The 19,929-nt window shown below is 42.0% G+C and overlaps 1 pseudogene; it reads left to right on the plus strand.

Moving 5' to 3' along the window:
* The window catches only part of LOC146546240 (protein cramped-like), a 51,309-nt pseudogene that overhangs the window by 21,482 nt on the left and 9,898 nt on the right, over positions 1 to 19,929 (plus strand).

Genomic DNA, 19,929 nt, shown 5'->3' on the forward strand with positions numbered 1-19,929 from the left:
ATAGATTCTCACAGACAGTCTGTGCTCTGCTTCCGCCACCAGTCATCTTTAAATCTTTTTTTTAATTCAATGAAACCTTTATTTAACTGTCCATCTCGCGGCATTACTTAAAAAAAATCATATTTAAATACAAAGAAGATTAAATACATGAACGACAGTAAATTGATAAAATAAGAGCAAATAAATATATTTACAAATGATAGCAACATCAATGGAATAAAAGCATGAACAGCAGCAGAAGGAGAAAGAGGCCTGTATCTACATTATTACTCTGGCAGCTCTCAGTCTCCATACAGACAGGACACGTTGCAGCGTAATTGCAGACAGGTGCGTGGGCCTGAGCTCCGCCCAGGCAGAATGACGAGTGGAAGAAAGCAGCAACACAATAAACATATGTAGCCTTGCGGAGCCGGCCGGGCAGACACCGAGACAGAGTGCAAAGATTTTATACGTGACAACACACACAAAAAAACACACACAACAAAAATCAGAATGTGTTTGTGATTTGGATTTTTATTTAAAGGTGAAACCTTTTTTCTTTTCTTGTTTTGCCAGATTAGACATTTTGATTCATTTCATTTAGTTTTTTTGTTTTACTTTGATGCTATAATAGATGTTTTTAAAATGTAGTCATATTTAATACTATATTGCATCATGGCAAAACAACAGTCTCCTCAAGCTGCTTTATACTGTAAGGTGAAAACACTACAGAAAAAGCCAGAAAACCCCAACAATCCAAAGATCCCCTTTGAGCAAGCACTGGGCGACAGTGGGGAGGAAAAACTCCCTTTAGGAAGAAACCTCCGGCAGAACCAGGCTCAAGAAGGGGCGGCCATCTGCTGCGACCGGTTGGGGGTGATGGAAAGAGAATAGAGGGAGACAAGATGAAGTATACTTCTAATGGCCTATTCCAATTGGTGGTAATACATCATAAGAATTGAGGAAAGGTGGTGTTGATGGAGACTCTGGGGAAGGCCTTCGTCTGCCAGGGTGTTTTGGAGCCACTTGAATAAATTTAGTTTGCACTGGAGGTGGACGAGGTTTAATCTGTGGAAAGATCTGAGACGGAGTCGGAGTCTCCCCATAACATCTCCCCATCACGCCTCTATGGACCAACGGTGCGAGCTTTTGTCCTTTCTGTTTTTCTAATTTAAGCTGGAGTTGAACGTCTTTCACTCTAGATTTTAGATGACCTATCTCTTTTTCTTCATTGCCAGCTTTTCTGATCATCTGGTTCACTGGTCCAATGAGCTCCTGTTTTTGTTTGAATAAAGCGTATTCGGAAGACTTTACCATATCATTGTACTGCTTTTTAAATGATTCCAGCTCCCGTGTTTTATCTAGTAAAGCTGCATCTAGATCCTTGCATCTGATACGTAGACAGTTCAGCTGTTTTTCAAGAAACTCCTTCGTTGTTCCAACAAAGGGGATGCCTTCCACACCGTCTACGTATTTCTTTTTCAAGTTGTGGAATATATCCCTAAATTCCACCTTTTCTTTTTCTCTGAAGTGACCTGCATGTGGAAATGCCTTTTCAAAGGACAAAACGCACTGGTACAATTCCTCTTGGAAGTGGCGCTTTTTCTTTTCCAGGCAATTCGTTTTTTGTGTGAATATTTCTGTTTGCTTTTTTGTGGCGCGCAGTTGCTCTTCCAGTGAGATCTTTTCAGCCAGTGCCTGATTGTGTGCCGTTTTTACTTTATACCTGTCCACTGCTGTCTTTCTGTGGTTTTCCTGCTCTGTGCTTAGGGCCTTTTTTAGGTCTTCATTTTTCTTTTTCAAAGAATCAACTTCATCTTCGACCATAGCCTTCATTTTCTTTTCAAAGGCCAGAGCCCTAATATTTCTCTGACATTTCCGTTTGATCTCCATATTCTGGGCCTTTTGGTTGTCTATTACTTTGCCCATTTGATCTTTCTCGTCTGTTAATTCTTTCACGGTTTTATCCATCAATTCATTTTCGTCCTGTAACTTTGTATTACGTGTCAGAAGACCCTCAATCCAACACTGCGAGGATTGATGTTGTTCCTCGCGTTCTTTAACCGCATTGACGGCCACACCTCTACTATTTTTTACTGTTCTCTCAAGCTTTTCTATTTTGGAATCATACATTTCCATGACCTCTTCTAACTTTCTGTCTGCAGCATTGGCTTTGTCTTCGAGTTTTTTTTAGTATTTTCCTCGTAAAATTGCTGCATCTTATTTTTTTCCTCTTTGTGGCGTTTCAATAATAATTCAACAACTTGGCTGTTGTGAAATTCCTGACGTACCACCTTTTCTTTTGCTGTTTCCAGCAGTCCTTGCAGGACTTCGACTTCGTCCTCATCATCTGTGATTAGGTATTGAAACAGCTGTTTACTCCCCAGATGTTTGTGTCCTCAAAGAAATTCCATTTAGATTTATGTGAATGTATTGTGCAGGTACTTTCTCTGCTTCGCCCTCATTGCTTGCTTTATCTGAGGACATAATCTGCCTTCTTTCAGCTTGGGGTAGGCCTCAGTTTATGTTTTAAATTAAAAAGCTTGAAGACAAAGTGAACTCTGGACAAGCGTGTGGCCTACCTGAAGCCCAGGTGGGCTTGTTGATAATCACATTTTCACACTCATCTCGGGGCACATCCGTGGTGTTCTGGTGCCAGCCTGTCCCCTCTGTTTTTGTGGCTGCACAGGATCTGTATAGAAGTTTTAAACACTTCTATTTTAGGCAAATTTATAATATTTTAGACGACAGCACTGTTACGAGTTCAAAAATTGGGGATGGAGACAAGAGGAAAAACCACAATAACAACACTGGTCCGGCCGGGTTAAGTCAAACGATGATTTTAATGATCACACGCGTGGGAGATGGACACTGTATGCAGACAGCCTCAGATCTCAAAATGGTGGAGCATTGATCAAACTCTTATAGCCTCTGGTGCCCCCACCTTATCATAAAAGCCTAAACATTCACATGCTTTCTCTCACACGGCGCCTAAGCTACGACCTTGGCTCCCTGTTTATCTGCTCCTGCTGAGATGGGGCAGAAAACTCCAGCATGTTCCGTTCTCTTCTAATCAGACAAATAAGGCGATGACTTTTCTGCAAACAGTATTTCTTATAACTCAGCAGTATAATGCATCATGAAACAATATCATCCATTCACAATAAATCAGCAGTGTAATGCAAATCAGTTTAACAAATGCAATAGTTATCACCCTCTCCTAATTCAGGAGAATAATGCAAACTAAAACTACATAATAATTCACAATCTTTAATTAGGGGTCTAACATGGCATAAAATAATATTATAAATCTCACAGCACATAAAACACTGTTTGCTTGGATGTGTGTGTTTGTGTGTAAAAAGTGAGATGTTCAGAGGTCTTGCTTCATGGTATCGAACAGCCCACACAAAACAGGTTCTGTATGATTTAATTTAAGTGCTGATGTAAACCACAATGTTCAGCAAACATCTATCAGGTCATTGGACTGTATTTTTTTAAAGCTTAAGTATGCGCACATGGGATATATTAAAAACTGACAAGCCGTTTGAACACATGATGTGAAATCACTTAATCAACCTGCTGGATTTTCCAAAAGTTAAAATATTTATACTACTTTGGCACATTGCTCTTAACTTATTAAGGTGGCTATTAGTGAGGGTCATGATAATCAATTCAATTGAGCAGAAGTGACATTCTTACTTCGATTCGTCCAAATTCATGTGAGTTCCAGTCTGTTCAGCCTGTTTCTGTGTAGCACCAAGCAGTAGACCTAAACCTGGATGTGCTTCTGGGTTCTGCCTCTAATGAAAACGGATGAGTGTAAAATGCAACCATTGTTTGTAGTTTGCTGCCACCTACTGAGTGAAAAAAGAACTGAAGTTGTAAAAAGTCACTATTCCTAATGATAGGCTTCGTTTTGTTTCAGTTTCAGTTCACTATACAGCTCATCAAACTGTTTTCCCTTTACGTTTTGATATACATTGTGAAGTTTGGGTTGTCATGTCTACGTCTCATTATGTTTCCTGTTTTATTGTGAAGAGGTCTGGTGTTTCTGTGTTCATCGTGTTCAGTTTTACTCTTCCCCTGTGGCGTTGTTATGTTCATGTTGATCTACTGTGCCTTTCTGTTCCATGTTTCAGATCCCTATGTTCTGTCTCCCCCAGTCTGTTAAGTCCACATGTCTTGAGTTCCGTCAGTGTGTTTCCTGTTTTACTTTCACAGTCTGTTCTATGTTAATGTTTCTAGTTTTGCTTCCCTTGCCTCGTCCTGCTTAATTACTCTCAGCTGTGCTCTCCTCCTGTGGCTCATTCCCCCTCGTTATCCCTCAGTGTATTTAAGCCCCATGTTTCTCTTTGTCAGTGTTGCGTCCTCCATCATAGCTGTGTGATTTTTCCCTGTGGCTCCTTGTGCTTTAGTTTTTCCCAGTTTAGGTTATTTTGTATTGTTTTTCGTGTCCCACTCCACGCCAGCAATAAAGCTGTGTTTTTTGAGTTTAACTTTTGACTCTGTGAGTTTGCGTTTGGGTCCTTCTCCTGCCTGCCACACAGCCGAACTGTGACACTAAGTAAAGAGAAGGAAGAACACAGAAAGACAGCAGTGGACAGGCATAAAGTAAAAACGGCACACAATCAGGCACTGGCTGAAAAGATCTCACTGGAAGAGCAACTGCGCGCCACAAAAAAGCAAACAGAAATATTCACACAAAAAACGAATTGCCTGGAAAAGAAAAAGCGCCACTTCCAAGAGGAATTGTACCAGTGCGTTTTGTCCTTTGAAAAGGCATTTCCACATGCAGGTCACTTGAGAGAAAAAGAAAAGGTGGAATTTAGGGATATATTCCACAACTTGAAAAAGAAATACGTAGACGGTGTCATGGTCCTGAGTCTGAGGACTCAGTGTTTTGTGTTTCCTTATGCTTTTGTTCATTCCGAGTGTGTATTCTGTTGTTATTTTGCCATTTGTTAGGTTTCTGTTCTTTGCCTGCCTGCTCCCACTTCTCTGTGTTCCCTCTGTCTGTCCATGGTGTTTTTGTGTCTGCTCATGAGTCTGCCTGTCAAGTTCAGTGTCCTGTCTGGTTCTCTGTCTGTTAATTTCCTGTTTTATTCTGAAGGTTCATGTCTGATGTGAGTGTGTTCAGTTTACATTTCCCCTGTCCCGTCAGCTCTGATTTCTCCCAGCTGTGTTGCCCTCCTGTCTCTTATCCCCTGATTACTGGTGTGTGTATTTAAGCCCTGTGTGTTCTCCTGCCTGTTGCCGGTTCGTCTGTATTACTCCATGTAAGTCCGCGCTTTTCTGCATTCATCTGTGTCTCTCTGCGTCTCTGTATCCTCCGTCAGTCTGCGTCTCTCTGCCTTTCTGTCCTGTGGATTTCTAGTTGCTCTTTAGTTTTCCCAGTTTAGGTTTCCGTTAGTTTGTCTCATTATTCGTTTTCTGTTCCTGCCACTGACACCTTGTAAATAAACTCCACTAATCTTTTCATACACTGCTTGCTCTTGGGTCCTTTTTCCAACTCCACACGGCTCGCCTCGGCAGCCGTGACAGACGGTGTGGAAGGCATCCCCTTTGTTGGAACGACCGAGTTTCTTGAAAAACAGCTGAACTGTCTACGTACCAGATGCAAGGATCTAGATGCAGCTTTACTAGATAAAACACGGGAGCTGGAATCATTTAAAAAGCAGTACAATGATATGGTAAAGTCTTCCGAATACGCTTTATTCAAACAAAAACAGGAGCTCATTGGACCAGTGAACCAGATGATCAGAAAGGCTGGCAATGAAGAAAAAGAGATGGGTCATCTAAAATCTAGAGTGAAAGACGTTCAACTCCAGCTTAAATTAGAAAAACAGAAAGGACAAAAGCTCGCACCGTTGGTCCATAGAGGCGTGATGGGGAGATGTTATGGGGAGACTCCGACTCCGTCTCAGATCTTTCCACAGATTAAACCTCGTCCACCTCCAGTGCAAACTAAATTTATTCAAGTGGCTCCAAAACACCCTGGCAGACGAAGGCCTTCCCCAGAGTCTCCATCAACACCACCTTTCCTCAATTCTTATGATGTATTACCACCAATTGGAATAGGCCATTAGAAGTATACTTCATCTTGTCTCCCTCTATTCTCTTTCCATCACCCCCAACCGGTCGCAGCAGATGGCCGCCCCTTCTTGAGCCTGGTTCTGCCGGAGGTTTCTTCCTAAAGGGAGTTTTTCCTCCCCACTGTCGCCCAGTGCTTGCTCAAAGGGGATCTTTGGATTGTTGGGGTTTTCTGGCTTTTTCTGTAGTGTTTTCACCTTACAGTATAAAGCAGCTTGAGGAGACTGTTGTTTTGCCATGATGCAATATAGTATTAAATATTACTAAATTTTAAAAACATCTATTATAGCATCAAAGTAAAACAAAAAAACTAAAGTATACTTCAATGAAATTAATCAAAATGTCTAATCTGGCAAAAAAAAGAAAAAAAAGGTTTCACCTTTAAATAAAAATCCAAATCACAAAAATTCTGATTTTTGTTGTGTGTGGGGGTTTTTGTGTGTGTTGTCAAGTATAAAAGTTTTGCACTCTGTCACGGTCTCGATGTCTGCCCGGCCGGCTCCGCAAGGTTACATATGTTTATTGTGTTGCTGCTTTCTTCCACTCGTCATTCTGCCTGGGCGGAGCTCAGGCCCACGCACCTGTCTGCAATTACGCTGCAACGTGTCCTGTCTGTATGGAGACTGAGAGCTGCCAGAGTAATAATGTAGATACAGGCCTCTTTCTCCTTCTGCTGGTGTTCATGGTTTTATTCCATTGATGTTGCTATCATTTGTAAATATATTTATTTGGTGTTATTTTATCAATTTTCTACTACTGTCGTTCATGTATTTATTTATTTTTTTGTATTTAAATATGATTTTTTTAAAGTAATGCTGCGAGTTAAATAAAGGTTTCATTGAATAAAAAAAAGATTTAAAGATGACTGGTGGCGGAAGCAGAGCACAGACTGTGAGAATCTATCGCCATCGTGTGGTGCAGAGATATATTTCCATTGAATTTAGACTACGAAAGCTTGGCTCACAGAGCAGCTGCAACACGAACAAAAAACATTAAATAGCAACATATTATATTATATTATATTATATTATAGTGCAAACAGTGCAGGCTTCAGCTCTGGGGAAGAAGCTGTTCCTCAGTTTGGGTGGATTCTGTCACTCACAGCGTTGTTAGCCCTCTTGTGCGCGCAGACTGCAACCCCCCCCTCCCCTGCCCCCCCACTGTGCGTTGCCCTGATATCTGCAGTGTGAGGTTGGATCGCTCATTTTCATCCTCACACTGATGCCACTTATTTCGGTCTTTGTTTGACATAAAAGGGCATATTTGTCACTTTATTGCAACTATATTTGCACTCTTGAGCTCCTTCATTCACTGACTGATTATAAAGTTATTACTTGCGTTATGTATTCATCCTTTTGAACATAATTAATGAAGCCACATGTAATCACTAAAATTTGTATTTTGGGTACAATAAGAGAGTTTCAGATGGAATGCTGTTTTGTTTAAATTTCACCAACTTGCTGATGCCCACGGTTGTGAGTGCAGCTTCTTACTGTACATGGGTGGATGGTTGTAAATCACATCACAGATGCCAAAAACCTCTCAAACCAAGCCCTCTTGCCGGTGATGCTGTGCGCAACCTCGTGACAACCACATGACTGATACTAACTCCTGAGCTGACTGTATGCTAACATGCGCCACAAATAAGGGTCATATTTGGATTTAAAACAATCACCGAGAAGCTTCCACTGAATGCTACTTTCCCCTGCATGACACTGAAATCATTAACACATACTAACCCTCACTTATGCTCTTCAGTTTTCTCAGAAATGGATTAAGCCTACACCTAAACCAACGGATATGTTCACTGACTTTTTCTCTTAGTCTGGAAATACTTAGTCAGCCCATTACGCAATTGAATTGATTATCATGACCCTCACTAATAGCCACTTACTAAACTAAGAGTAATGTGCAAAACCCATTAGCCAAAGTAGTATAAATATTTTAACTTTTAGCAAATCCAGCAGGTTAATTAAGTGATTTCACATCATATGTTCAAACAGCTTGTCAGTTTTTAATATATCCCATGTACGCATACTTAAGCTTTAAAAATAAAGAAAAGTGCAATGACCTGATAGATGTTTGCTGAAAATTGTGGTTTACATCAGCACCTACATTAAAATACAAAGACCCTGTTTTGTGTGAGCTGCTCGATACCATGAAGCAAGACCTCTGAACATCTCAGTTTTTACACACACACACAAACACACACACACACAAGTGCAAGCAAATGGTGTTTTATATGCTGTTGTCTAAAATATTATAAAATAAACCGTCTCTTTTTATATGTGGGGGGGGGCACTCAAAAAACGGAGGGGACAGGTTGGCACCAGAACACCACAGGTCTGCCCCGAGATGAGTGTGAAAATGTGATTATCAACAAGCCCACCTGGACTTCAGTTAGGTCGCACGCTTGTCCAGAGTTCACTTTGTCTTCAAGCGTTTTAATTTAAAACATAAAGTGAGGCCTACCCCAAGCTAAAAGAAGGCAGATTATGTTCTCAGATAAAGCAAGCAATGAGGGCGAAGCAGAGAAAGTACCTGCACAATACATTCACATAAATCAAAATGGAATTTCTTTGAGGACACAAACATCTGGGGAGTAAACAGCTGTTTCAATACCTAATCACAGATTGTGCTCTCTGTTTTACACGTTTTTAGTAAGGCATAATTAACTAAAAGGCTAGAGAGATGAAAGGATGCCAAGCTGATACCAGGCCTCAGTCACATGGATTGTTTCTTAAATTCTGAAATTAAGTGGACATGCAAAAAGATCTGGCACTTCATATATTAAACTGAGAAGCTGTGCTGACCCAAGAAAGCGCCCAGAAATTTGGGCAAATGTCTGCTCTGAAGTTTTTAGCCAAACCAAACTGCAGGTCAGTTTAAAGCGCAAAATTGTGCAAGTAGTCCAAACTAAACCGTTCTTGAGATGCAGAAATGTTGTCACACACAAAAATCAGACGATTGTGCCTCCAAACAAATTGCACTTACAAATGCTTGTAACATAAATGATGAAAATAGTAACTGCAAAGTTGAGACTGAACAGTGTTTCAGTTAAAGTGATAAGCTAGCCATTCAGCTGACTCATTGGTGATTGCAATGATTGCAGGTTTCATTATAGAAGAATATCAAGGAGAAGACAGATGGCAGGGAGTCAGAAACGGGGGATGGAAATGCAAGATATTGAGGACAACTTATGAGCCCAGGCGTCAGGTGTGAACAACAACAATAACTGGGCTGTATTTAGGTGTACAGATCACATGACCATCAAAAGAGCAGTGTAGGAATGAGAGAAGATCAACAGGGGAGCACACAAAGAGGTTTATGGACACAAACTGGGAAAGGTGGCATGCTCAGTTGATCAGTAGAATACCACACTAGACTTTCTTCCAGGACGGTTGAGGACCCTGTTGTGGGGGCGAAGCTTGGGTCCAATGTTCCCTCTAATTTTTCATGTGTCTGAGCGAACACACAAACTCTCTGAGCGGTCCCTTGGACCACTGTGAGCAACAGCAGGCGTGTGCACTGTGGTCACGTCAGCATTGAATCCATCCAAGTTACATGGTTTATTAAAATAATCAAATTACAACATTTAAATTTATGTTAGACTTTTTTTTAATTAACTCCTTTAGCCCACTTACAACAAAAATTCAAAAAAAAATCTTGTTCATGACCTGTGTAGTATGTTAACACTATTGGAAGTAAAAATAACTTGAACTCCAATTTTGAAAACGCAACTTTCTTTTTTAAAAAAAAAAAAAAAAAGCTCTGACTTGTATTATGAGTATGAGTCTGTGGTCTGGGAGAGAGTCCTGTAACTCTCTGTCTGCAAAATACAGTATATAATGACCAATGTTGGGCAATTAATTATATAATTACGTCTTCAAAAAAGTAACTGATCTATGCAAACAAAGTTTTTTGCAGCTGTTTACTTAAAATGCAGCCAAGGCGTTTTTTTAAATAAACATTTCAAACTATTTACAGAACAATCAGCTGTTCTGCATCAAATTTGATGCCACACAAATTATTTGTGCCACTCCAAAAATAATTTCAAATCAAAATCAAATCAAATCACTTTTATTGTCACATCACATGTGCAGGTACATTGGTACAGCACATGTGAGTGAAATTCTTGTGTGCGAGCTTCACAAGCAACAGAGTTGTGCAAAATACAATAATGTAAACAAGCAAAATACAAGAATGGCTACATCTGAAACTAATAAATATATGTACAATATATAATAGTATATGCATTTCTGGATGTGTATACTAAATATTTTTCTACGTGTGTGTGTGTGTGTGTGTGTGTGTGTGTGTGTGTGTGTGTGTGTACACATATTTTACAAATTAAATAGAGTCAACAATAAATAAAATATATAAAAATATACAGAGTTGAGACATGTGCAAAACAGTGGCGTTACTGTACAGTATGGAGTGCATAATGTTAAAGTTCCAGTAGTGAAGCTGAGGTGTCTATGAAGTGTTCAGCAGTCTGATGGCCTGATGGAAGAAGCTGTCTCTCAGTCTGCTGGTACGGGACCGGATGCTGCAGAACCTCCTTCCTGATGGAAGCAGTCTGAACAGTTTATGGCTGGGGTGACTGGAGTCCTTGATGATCCTCCCCGCTTTCCTCAGGCACCGCTTCCTGTAGATGTCTTGGAGGGAGGGAAGCTCACCTCCAATTATCCGTTCAGAGCACCGCACTACTCGCTGGAGAGCTTTGCAGTTGTAGGCGGTGCTGTTGCCATACCAGGTGGTGATGCATCCAGTGAGGATGCTCTCAATGGCACAGTGATAGAAGGTCCTGAGGATGCGGGGGCTCATGCCGAATCTTTTCAGTCTCCTGAGAAAGAAGAGGCGCTGCTGCGCCTTCTTCACTGTTTTGTTTGTGTGTACTGACCACGTAAGATCCTCAGCCAGATGTACATCAAGGAACCGGAAGCTGCTCACTCTCTCCACAGCAGCGCCGTTGATGGTGATGGGGGTGTGTACTTCTCTGCACCTCCGGAAGTCCACTATCAGCTCCTTTGTCTTTGCGACGTTGAGTGTGAGATGGTTGTCTTGACACCAGTGGGTCAGGGCGCTGACCTCCTCCCTGTAAGCCGTCTCATCACCATTGGTGATAAGACCCACCACTGTAGTGTCGTCCGCAAACTTCACAATGATGTTGGAGTTGTTAGTGGCTGTGCAGTCGTAGGTGTAGAGTGAGTACAGGAGAGGGCTCAGTACACACCCCTGTGGGGCACCAGTGTTCAGTGTGATGGGGGATGAGGTGATGCTGCCCAGTCTGACCACTTGGCGTCTGTCAGACAGGAAGCTAAGGATCCAGCTGCAGAGGGAGCTGCTCAGTCCTAGATCCTGCAGTTTCCTGTCCAGCTTCGAGGGAACGATGGTATTGAATGCTGAGCTGTAATCTACAAACAGCATTCTCACATACGTGTCTCTCTTCTCCAGGTGTGACAGGGCAGTGTGTAGTGTCAAGGCTATGGCATCATCAGTGGACCTGTTGTGGCGGTATGCGAACTGTAGAGGGTCCAGTGACCGAAGCATTTGCTTACGATGGGGGTCAGGGCTACAGGTCGCCAGTCGTTCAATGAGGAGATGGTGGAGGATTTGGGTACAGGGACGACGGTGGCCATTTTGAAGCAGGCTGGGACTACAGACAGAGAGAGGGAAAGGTTGAAGATGTGCGTGAACACTGCAGCCAGCTGAGCCGCGCATGACTTGAGGACGCGGCCGGGAATCCCGTCCGGACCAGTAGCTTTGCGTGCGTTCACCTTCCTGAAGCACTTCCGCACATCCTCCTCAGACACAGTGTGCGCACTGACGTCATCCGCGGTGCGCACACTGTCCGGTCTCATGGTGTTCGCTGTGTCGAATCTAGCGTAGAATACGTTTAGATCCTCACACAGAGAGGCCGTGGTCTGCGGTGTGCTGGTTTTCCCTCTAAAGTCTGTGATCGTGTTTAGTCCCTGCCACATACTCCGAGGGTTGTCGAACTGTTGCTCCACCCTGTCCCTGTACTCACGTTTGGCTGCTTAGATAGTCTTCCGGAGTTGGTAATGTGCGTGTTTGTAGTCCGATGTGTTCGCGGAGGCAAAGGCGGTGCTCCGTGCCGCCAGTGCCGCGCGAACATCTCCGTTAATCCAGGGTTTTTGATTTGGGAAGGATTTAACTGTTCTGGATGGGACGACATCTTCCACGCATTTCCTGATAAATCCGCAGACTGAGTCTGTGTACTCGTCAATGTCCCTAGCAGCCACGTGAAACATTTCCCAGTCCGCGTGATCAAAACAGCACCGCCCTCCGGGTTGGAGCTTCCTGTTTCAGCTTCTGCCTGTAGGCGGGCAGGAGCAGGATGGAGCGGTGATCTGATTGGCCGAATGGGGTGCGGGGGAGGGCTTTGTACGCATCCCGGAAAGAGATGTAGCAGTGGTCGAGTAGCCGGTCTCCACGAGTGTTAAAATGGATGTGTTGGTGGAGTTTGGGTGAGACTTTCTTCAGGTTTCCCTTATTAAAGTCTCCGGCTGTGATAAACGCTGCCTCTGGGTGTGCGGTTTCCTCACTGCTGATCGCGCTGTACAGTTCCCTGAGTGCTCGGTCAGTGTCGGCTTGTGGGGGAATGTAAACAGCCGTAATAATCACTGCTGTAAATTCCCTCGGTAGCCAGAATGGCCGGCACTTAATCATCAGGTACTCCAGGTCCGGTGAGGTCCAGGTCCACTTATGCTTACTCCAAGCACCGCTGCGAGTTTGGCCGTCAGTGTCAGTTTTCGGATTCGCCTGCTGAGCTGCTGGTGGAGATCCACCCGGACCCAGTGGCGTGTCTAGAAAATTTTTGTTGGGGGGCCAGGTAGGGGCACAGATTTGGAGAAGGGTGGCAGATGTAATTGGCAGATAATGTTTTTAAAAAAAAAATCTACCAACCGTTAACCATAATTCAATAATCCTATAAACCTAATAACCGAATGCGCTTTTAATTCTTATTAGAATGAGATTTTAACCACTATGGTGCAAAGTTTTTAGATACTGCGTTGATAAAGTACAAGAGATACAATCAGTGCTTTGTCAGTGTTTACTCAGCATTCAAGGACAGCAATATTTGCATAATATTTTTACTGACATATAGTGCACATATGTTTTGGGCAAAAACATTTTTGAATATTAAAATACGAACATTTGTAACAAAGAATTGACAAATTAGCCAATGCCAATGCAAAACCAATGCCTATTAAAAAAAAGAAGATAATCTTCTCACAAACTGGTGTTTGATTTTGAAACAGGAAAAAAGTGGGGAAACAACTGAAAAGACTAACATTTGAATAAAACCTGAAAGCAAGTAAATACTTTCTATGCTGCCTTATGGTAAACTTTGGTAATATTGATCAAGAACAACACTGGCTGATGATGAAATACAGTCAGCTGGCATGGTGACACTGCCAGTATTAACCTGCAGGGCTGGACTGGGACAGAAAATCAGGCATTTTGACTAGAGACCGGCCCACCAGGTATTAAAGCCATAAAGACTTTGACTGAAAACAAATGCTGTTGTGACAGTGATGTACACTGTCTTGTTGGTATATGTATGATTTCTATACATTTTACGTCAGATAAAAACTTTGGTTGTAAGATTTAGATAATTATTTAATAAAAGCTAGATATTTTAAATGAGAATAAGAAAGAAAAGTATTTCTTTGTGCCCCACCTTTCCCTGTTAATGCCCTACCTGGCCCCCTGGCAAAACTTTCCTAGATCCACCCCTGCACAGTTGCCAGCTGTCAGCTACATAAAAAAGGATCCTGGTGTTATTTGTGTCTCAGAAACAGTTCATAACTTCCCTTCAACTCATTCATGTGAACTAAAAGGTAAACCTGTTTCTCCATCACCTGTTCAGCTCTGATGATTCAGTAAGGACATCTCCTGGTTTCATCTTCATGTTTCCCTCTCACCACATATCCAAACCGATATCATGACCAGCAGCTTTTACAGCTGTGACTCCAGCAAACATCAGCTGATACTAGAAAGTAATATCAAATAAATTCTAACAACAGCTGATCAAGCTTAAATGTGCTGCTGTTGTTTAGCGCGACATCTGCTGGTTTCCTCTTTCTGGCGCAAAGTGGGCGATAAATAAACAAGGGAGAAAAGCCAATCAGCTGATCATTGATCAGTTTCATGATTGAAGTAGCAACAGGAGAGGCAGGGGAGAGGATGAGAGGAGAAGAGGCAGCTGTGCAGCGTAACGACAGAATAACTCCAGCTTTGTGTCTTTTTTTCATTATAGCGAAAGTCCGGGACAAACTGTGTTCCTTCTCAGCTCAATACGAAACGTGTAATATTTTCTCTGAATGAGGGACCATTCCATTTTTTTAAAGAGCCGTTGGCAACTCTACTAACTAACCTTATGAATAAAATAAAGTTCACTATCAGTAACGTCATAGCACCCACCCAGCTGTATATAAACTCTGTCAAGCTGGCTAGAACCAGTACTAGTTATTGCAACTGAGGGTAAAAAGTCAGCACAACGAAAATAAACTCCACCTAAACTTGGTTTATATCTGACCCAGATAGACTGCAGGTCATAACTTCTTACCTGAAGTTCAGTTCACCTGACACTCGGACTGGCGGTGTTCCAGATCTACTGGCGTTTAGATCAACTGGCGTTGGTCGAACAGATGTGTGGCAGTCTTGCGTTTCAGGAGCTGCTACCGACAAACCAGCAAAAAAACGCCAAATGTGTCATCTGTGACACTTGTGAGGTTATCTCAAACACACTCCGTCAGTCTTGATGCTGTTGAACAACAAAATGTTTAAAATGTGGCGAGTTTATCTGGTGATATCCTCATTCGCGACGCGATCGCGAAAACAGCAAACAATTAACACCACGCCGATGTTGTTCACAGGACAGCAAGAGTAAACGATCGGGAGACTCTTGTCGTCGTTATCGTTCCGCTCGCACGGTTTATTTCTCCGATTTCAGCGTTTTTGCTTCACAACTACAGCGAGCAGTTTACTTTGTGCACTAACATGGAGTCGAGTCAACCAGCGCCACCTCTGGCCAAGTGCCACAGCCTACAGCCAGATCAACCTGTGACACACATCTGCACCACGTTTGAATTCGTGTCATGCACATTTGTACCTTTCAACTGTGTCTGTTTAAATCACGGGCTTAAAATGGACCTGATATCAGGACAGGAAAGGGACATTACTGAACAGGGTTGCTTACAGTTCTTTTGTCTTTTTTCTTATTATTTTCTTTTGGGACTATATAGGAAATTGGACTAGAATGATGTTGCAGTTTTCAGCCAATCATTTCATTGACCCACAGATTTAGCCTAGGCTACCTTTGTTTTGTTTTTTTTATCACCCCCATTTTACAACAAATACCAGTAAAGCAGAGGTTGTAATTTATTTGCCATTATTCAGTTTTGGTTTTGCAAATAATCTGAATGAGCCTCTGTAGTAACTCAGAGGGTGACTGATATCAGGAACTTTCTAAACAATGAATCAAAGCTAGAGATGACTTAAGGCTTTCAGGATGACTTTTAAACACAATGAAGGATTCCCCTGTAGGCTACCAATCACTAATAGTATTGTATTTGCTAAGTGTGAGCTGGTTGGTGTCAGTTTATCTATGCAGACAAGGCATTACCTCCTGGGTTTCCACACTACCTGTCCCTCTGGAGGCACAGACAGCTTTGGGTGGGGCTGAGACTTAGTAAGGTGGTGGTGGTTTTTGAGTTTGTTAATGAGGCTATGCCACCCAGTAATCTGTGTGTTCCTCATTGAAAAGTGGAATTTATTTGGAAAAATATTTCAGTACATTATACATCTGTGATTTTAATTTGTACATTTTTCCTTTTAAAATTGCTTTGTCCACAAAACAGCAGCCATTGATCAGATCAGAAACAATATTATTTACTTGTGTATCCTTTGACAGGTATGACTGGTGGATTTTTGTTGTTTGAAACAGAAAAGCTCTGATTGTGTCAGAAACTATATTTAGATTGAGCACAAACGTTTGACTGTCTGACTAAGAAAGCCTCACTTATTTTTATGTGATGCTATATCGGTGCACTTCTATTTTGAAGGCGACACATCTAGGTTATTGTCTGTGAGCCAGTCACATGCTTGTGTTTGTAAATTAACACCCATTTGGGCTAAAAAAAAACAAAAAAAACAACACTTTTTTTTCTTTCTTTATTTTTTTTTATAATGTAGCACAGTACTGCAACAGCAACTCTCTGGGTGCTCCTGCTAATGTCTCCTGGTGTTGTGCACAGTACTGGGCCAGAAAACTTGGCCAGTGGAGCCCACCATGAGTTGGTTTTGGAACTGTGTAATGTAGACCTGACCATAGGGACTGATTGCTTTTCCTGTCTCCTTGCCAGAGCTTAACCACAGAGAGGGAAGCTCTGCAGGTTCTGTGCGCTGTAATGGCAGTGGGTGGCTTTGTGTGCATGTATTTTAACATCTCGCAAATCACACACCTCAGATCAACCTTTTTTCGTTATGACATAAAAAACAGCCAGGGTGGTGAGCTGATATTTAAGTTGTGCCTTTCCTCTGAATGTTTCTGTGTTAAAACAGGGGCAGAGAATGGCTCCTCTTCCCAGGGTGTGGTGGGGCAGACCGGGCCTGTGGTCAGCTCCACGGGGGGAGTATCCAAGACCTCCAAGGGCCAAGGGTCTACAGAGAAGGAAGAACAAGCTGGTAACCAGAAAAGAGCCCGTCGGCAGTGGGAATCCTGGAGCGCCGAGGACAAAAACAGCTTTTTTGAGGGTCTTTATGAGGTAAAGCTTGCAACAACCTTTTACCAAGTTAAAAGTTTACCATGTGTAGATCTTTTGACGTCGTAGATTCACGGCTGCCCTCCTTTGTTCCCAGCACGGGAAGGATTTTGAGGCCATCCAGAACAACATTGCAATGAAGTACAAGAAGAGAGGCAAGCCAGCAAATATGGTGAAGAACAAGGAACAGGTCCGCCACTTTTACTACCGAACTTGGCACAAGATCTCCAAACACATCGACTTCGCTAACGGTGAGTTGCTTTTTTTCTCTCTCTCTTAATTCACCTTGGAATTTTTGATCCCCAAATATGAAGTTTGTACACTGTAATGACTTTATCGAATGACGCCTCATAAAAATGTGTACAACTCATACAACAAGGTGATGTCTTAGGCTGATCTTAATTGGTTTATTTTAGGTTTGTGTTTAGTTGTTTCAGTTATGCTACTTACTGCAGACACTGTGAATGAGAAGTAAAGAAGAGATGCTGTTAAACAGCCACATATATTATTATTTTTTCCTACAACAGAACTCACACTGACATTTTTGTTTTTTAGCAAGCAAAACATATGTTAAAGAAGTTCACCAGATAAGCTGGAGCTCTTTTCCCCTACAAAAAGCACCCAGTGTTACTCTCATGTTATCTTTATGTAGCACGCACAGGCCTCCACCAGTGTTGTGACTTGTGCTTCCTTTCCTTCTCAGTGTACTCCAGGGTGTTAAAGAAATCTTCTCAAGAACTGTACGGCCTCATCTGCTACGCCGAGCTTCGCAAAAAAGTTGGAGGATGTAAGTGAGGGCTGTGAAAGCGCTTGGATGCAATGTAGACTGCGTGTGTTTTGCTGTTTGTTCTGCTGGTTGTGGACACAGGGGATGTGATTAAACTCCAGATGATCCCTGTGGCTCGGGGCAGTTGCCCCTGAGGAGCATGTCTTAACTAGCTGTCTTGTGTTTTGTCTTTGACAGTGATGGATGATAAGAATGTGGCAAAGCTGAACGAACTCATCCAGCAAGGGTAAGTCTGTGGCAGAAGCTTTGGCTAGTGGGTTTACGTACACATCTGGGATTGTGATACTTTAAACTGATGCACTAGATCACATTTGGAAAGATACAGATTAGCACTTTGCTAGTATGAAAAACAAATCTGAGGGCTGAGTTGACAGTATGTAGTCAGATGCTTTCTCTGTGGCACGGCAAGGTTTAGAGCTTACAACATATATGAATAAAGATTCTTCTGTTCCACCAGGGCCACCACCGTGCGCTCTAAGGGGAGGAACCTGCGGATCAAAGCTCCAATGTGCCGAGCGTTGAAGAAACTTTGTGATCCAGATGGTGAGTATGAGCCTGCAGAAACCCAGCACACGCGTTACAGAACAAGCACTGAAAACCTCACTGATGGTGAGACTGGGGGGTTCACGGGGGCGGGGCTTTTTTACAAAAACCATGGCATCAAGTGGGCTGGTGGTGTTTCCATGGTAACTTTGGGTGCAAAGTGAGGAGGATGAAGGAGATGACTGTTCTGACCAGCTGTCATCAACCCCTCTGCTCAATAACACCCACTCATCACACTTACTGAAAATATTTGCTTTCATCAAGGGTAGAAAAAGACTGTCTCTTGTCATTGTTGTATGTAAATCTGTGAATGGATCCCACCGAGATTGATGGCTGCCTTTTCATTTTGTCGTGGTTGATTAAGTGAGAGAGCATAGTTGAGTTTATAGGTTTTGGGCTTTTCTTATAGTGGCTGAATCTGTAATTTTGTGTCCTGCAGGAGTGAGTGATGAAGAGGACCAGAAGCCGGTGCGTCTGCCCTTGAAGGTGGCAGTGGAGCTCCAGCCACGCAGTAACCACTCCTGGGCCCGAGTTCAGAGTCTTGCCCACAACCCTCGCCTCAGGTCTGACATGGATAAGAACCACAATATATTTTCAAAAGCATAACATCCAAGAGTCGGAGAGATGTCATACCTTCATTAATTCATTTTCTATTATTATTTTATTTATTTATTTTATTAGTTCAAGCCATGGTGATGCAACAAAGCCTGAGCTAATTTAAGAACCTCTTCTTGGCTTCAGACTGCTTATTTCAGTTTGATGGTTTGCATGTTTTCCACCGTTTTCTGGGTCAGCTCTTTTTTTTTTTTTTTTTTTTTTTTTGTGCAAATTAAATATGTGTGTATATGTTTTTTTTTTAAGCTAACTCGTGAAATTTGAAAAGTGTAAACACCCTCAGACATGATGCTGTTCAAAGTTTAAACTCTATTTCTTTCATTTTTAATTTTTGTTCTCAGTTCAGTTTTCAGTTAGTGTTCAGACTGGGTTTGCTTCTTTTGAGGTTCAGTTTCGTTTTTACTGGTTTCAGTGTTAGGGGTTTTTTTTGTTTTTTTGTTTAATTATTATGATAATAAGGGTTATTTATCATGGGTAGGTTGAAGAAGGGTAAAGACTTTGTGAAAATGGCTGAATTACAGCAATGTCAGTATGCATTTGTTTGCAAACGTGACAAAACAAATATAGTAAAACTATACATTAATGAACATTTCTGTTTTATTTTAGTTATTTTTGGAGCACGTAGTTGGCGTTTTGATTTTTCCCACACAGGATTATTTCGGTTTTAGAAAACTCTATTAAATTTGATCCACAGTAGTCTAAGTGTAAAATGTAGAAGTAGTTTATGTCAGACGTATTCGACCTGGTAGTGTTGTATTTTGCAAAGTTGACATCAAATGTTTTTTCTGTTTTCTCAGGATGGTGGTGGAGCTCCACAGGAAAGTTTCCAGCCTCATAGAGTATCTGAAACAGAAGTGGGCTTATCATGACCAGTGGATTGTATCCTTTTTAAAAAAAACATTACAGTGCAATATGTATGCAAAACTCTTCAGAGTGTTTTTCATTCCTAGTGTACATATTAGAAATGTACTGCTCTAACATGCTGCTTTCTGGGGCATATACAGTGGGGCAAAAAAGTATTTAGTCAGCCACCGATTGTGCAAGTTCCCCCACCTAAAATGATGACAGAGGTCAGTAATTTGTACCAGAGGTACACTTCAACTGTGAGAGACAGAATGT

Source organism: Mchenga conophoros, linkage group LG23 (assembly GCF_057382185.1).
Source record: "Mchenga conophoros isolate Kocher_MC1m ecotype Shallow Benthic linkage group LG23, M_conophoros_male_GT1.1, whole genome shotgun sequence".
Classification (NCBI taxonomy): Eukaryota; Metazoa; Chordata; class Actinopteri; order Cichliformes; family Cichlidae; genus Mchenga; species Mchenga conophoros.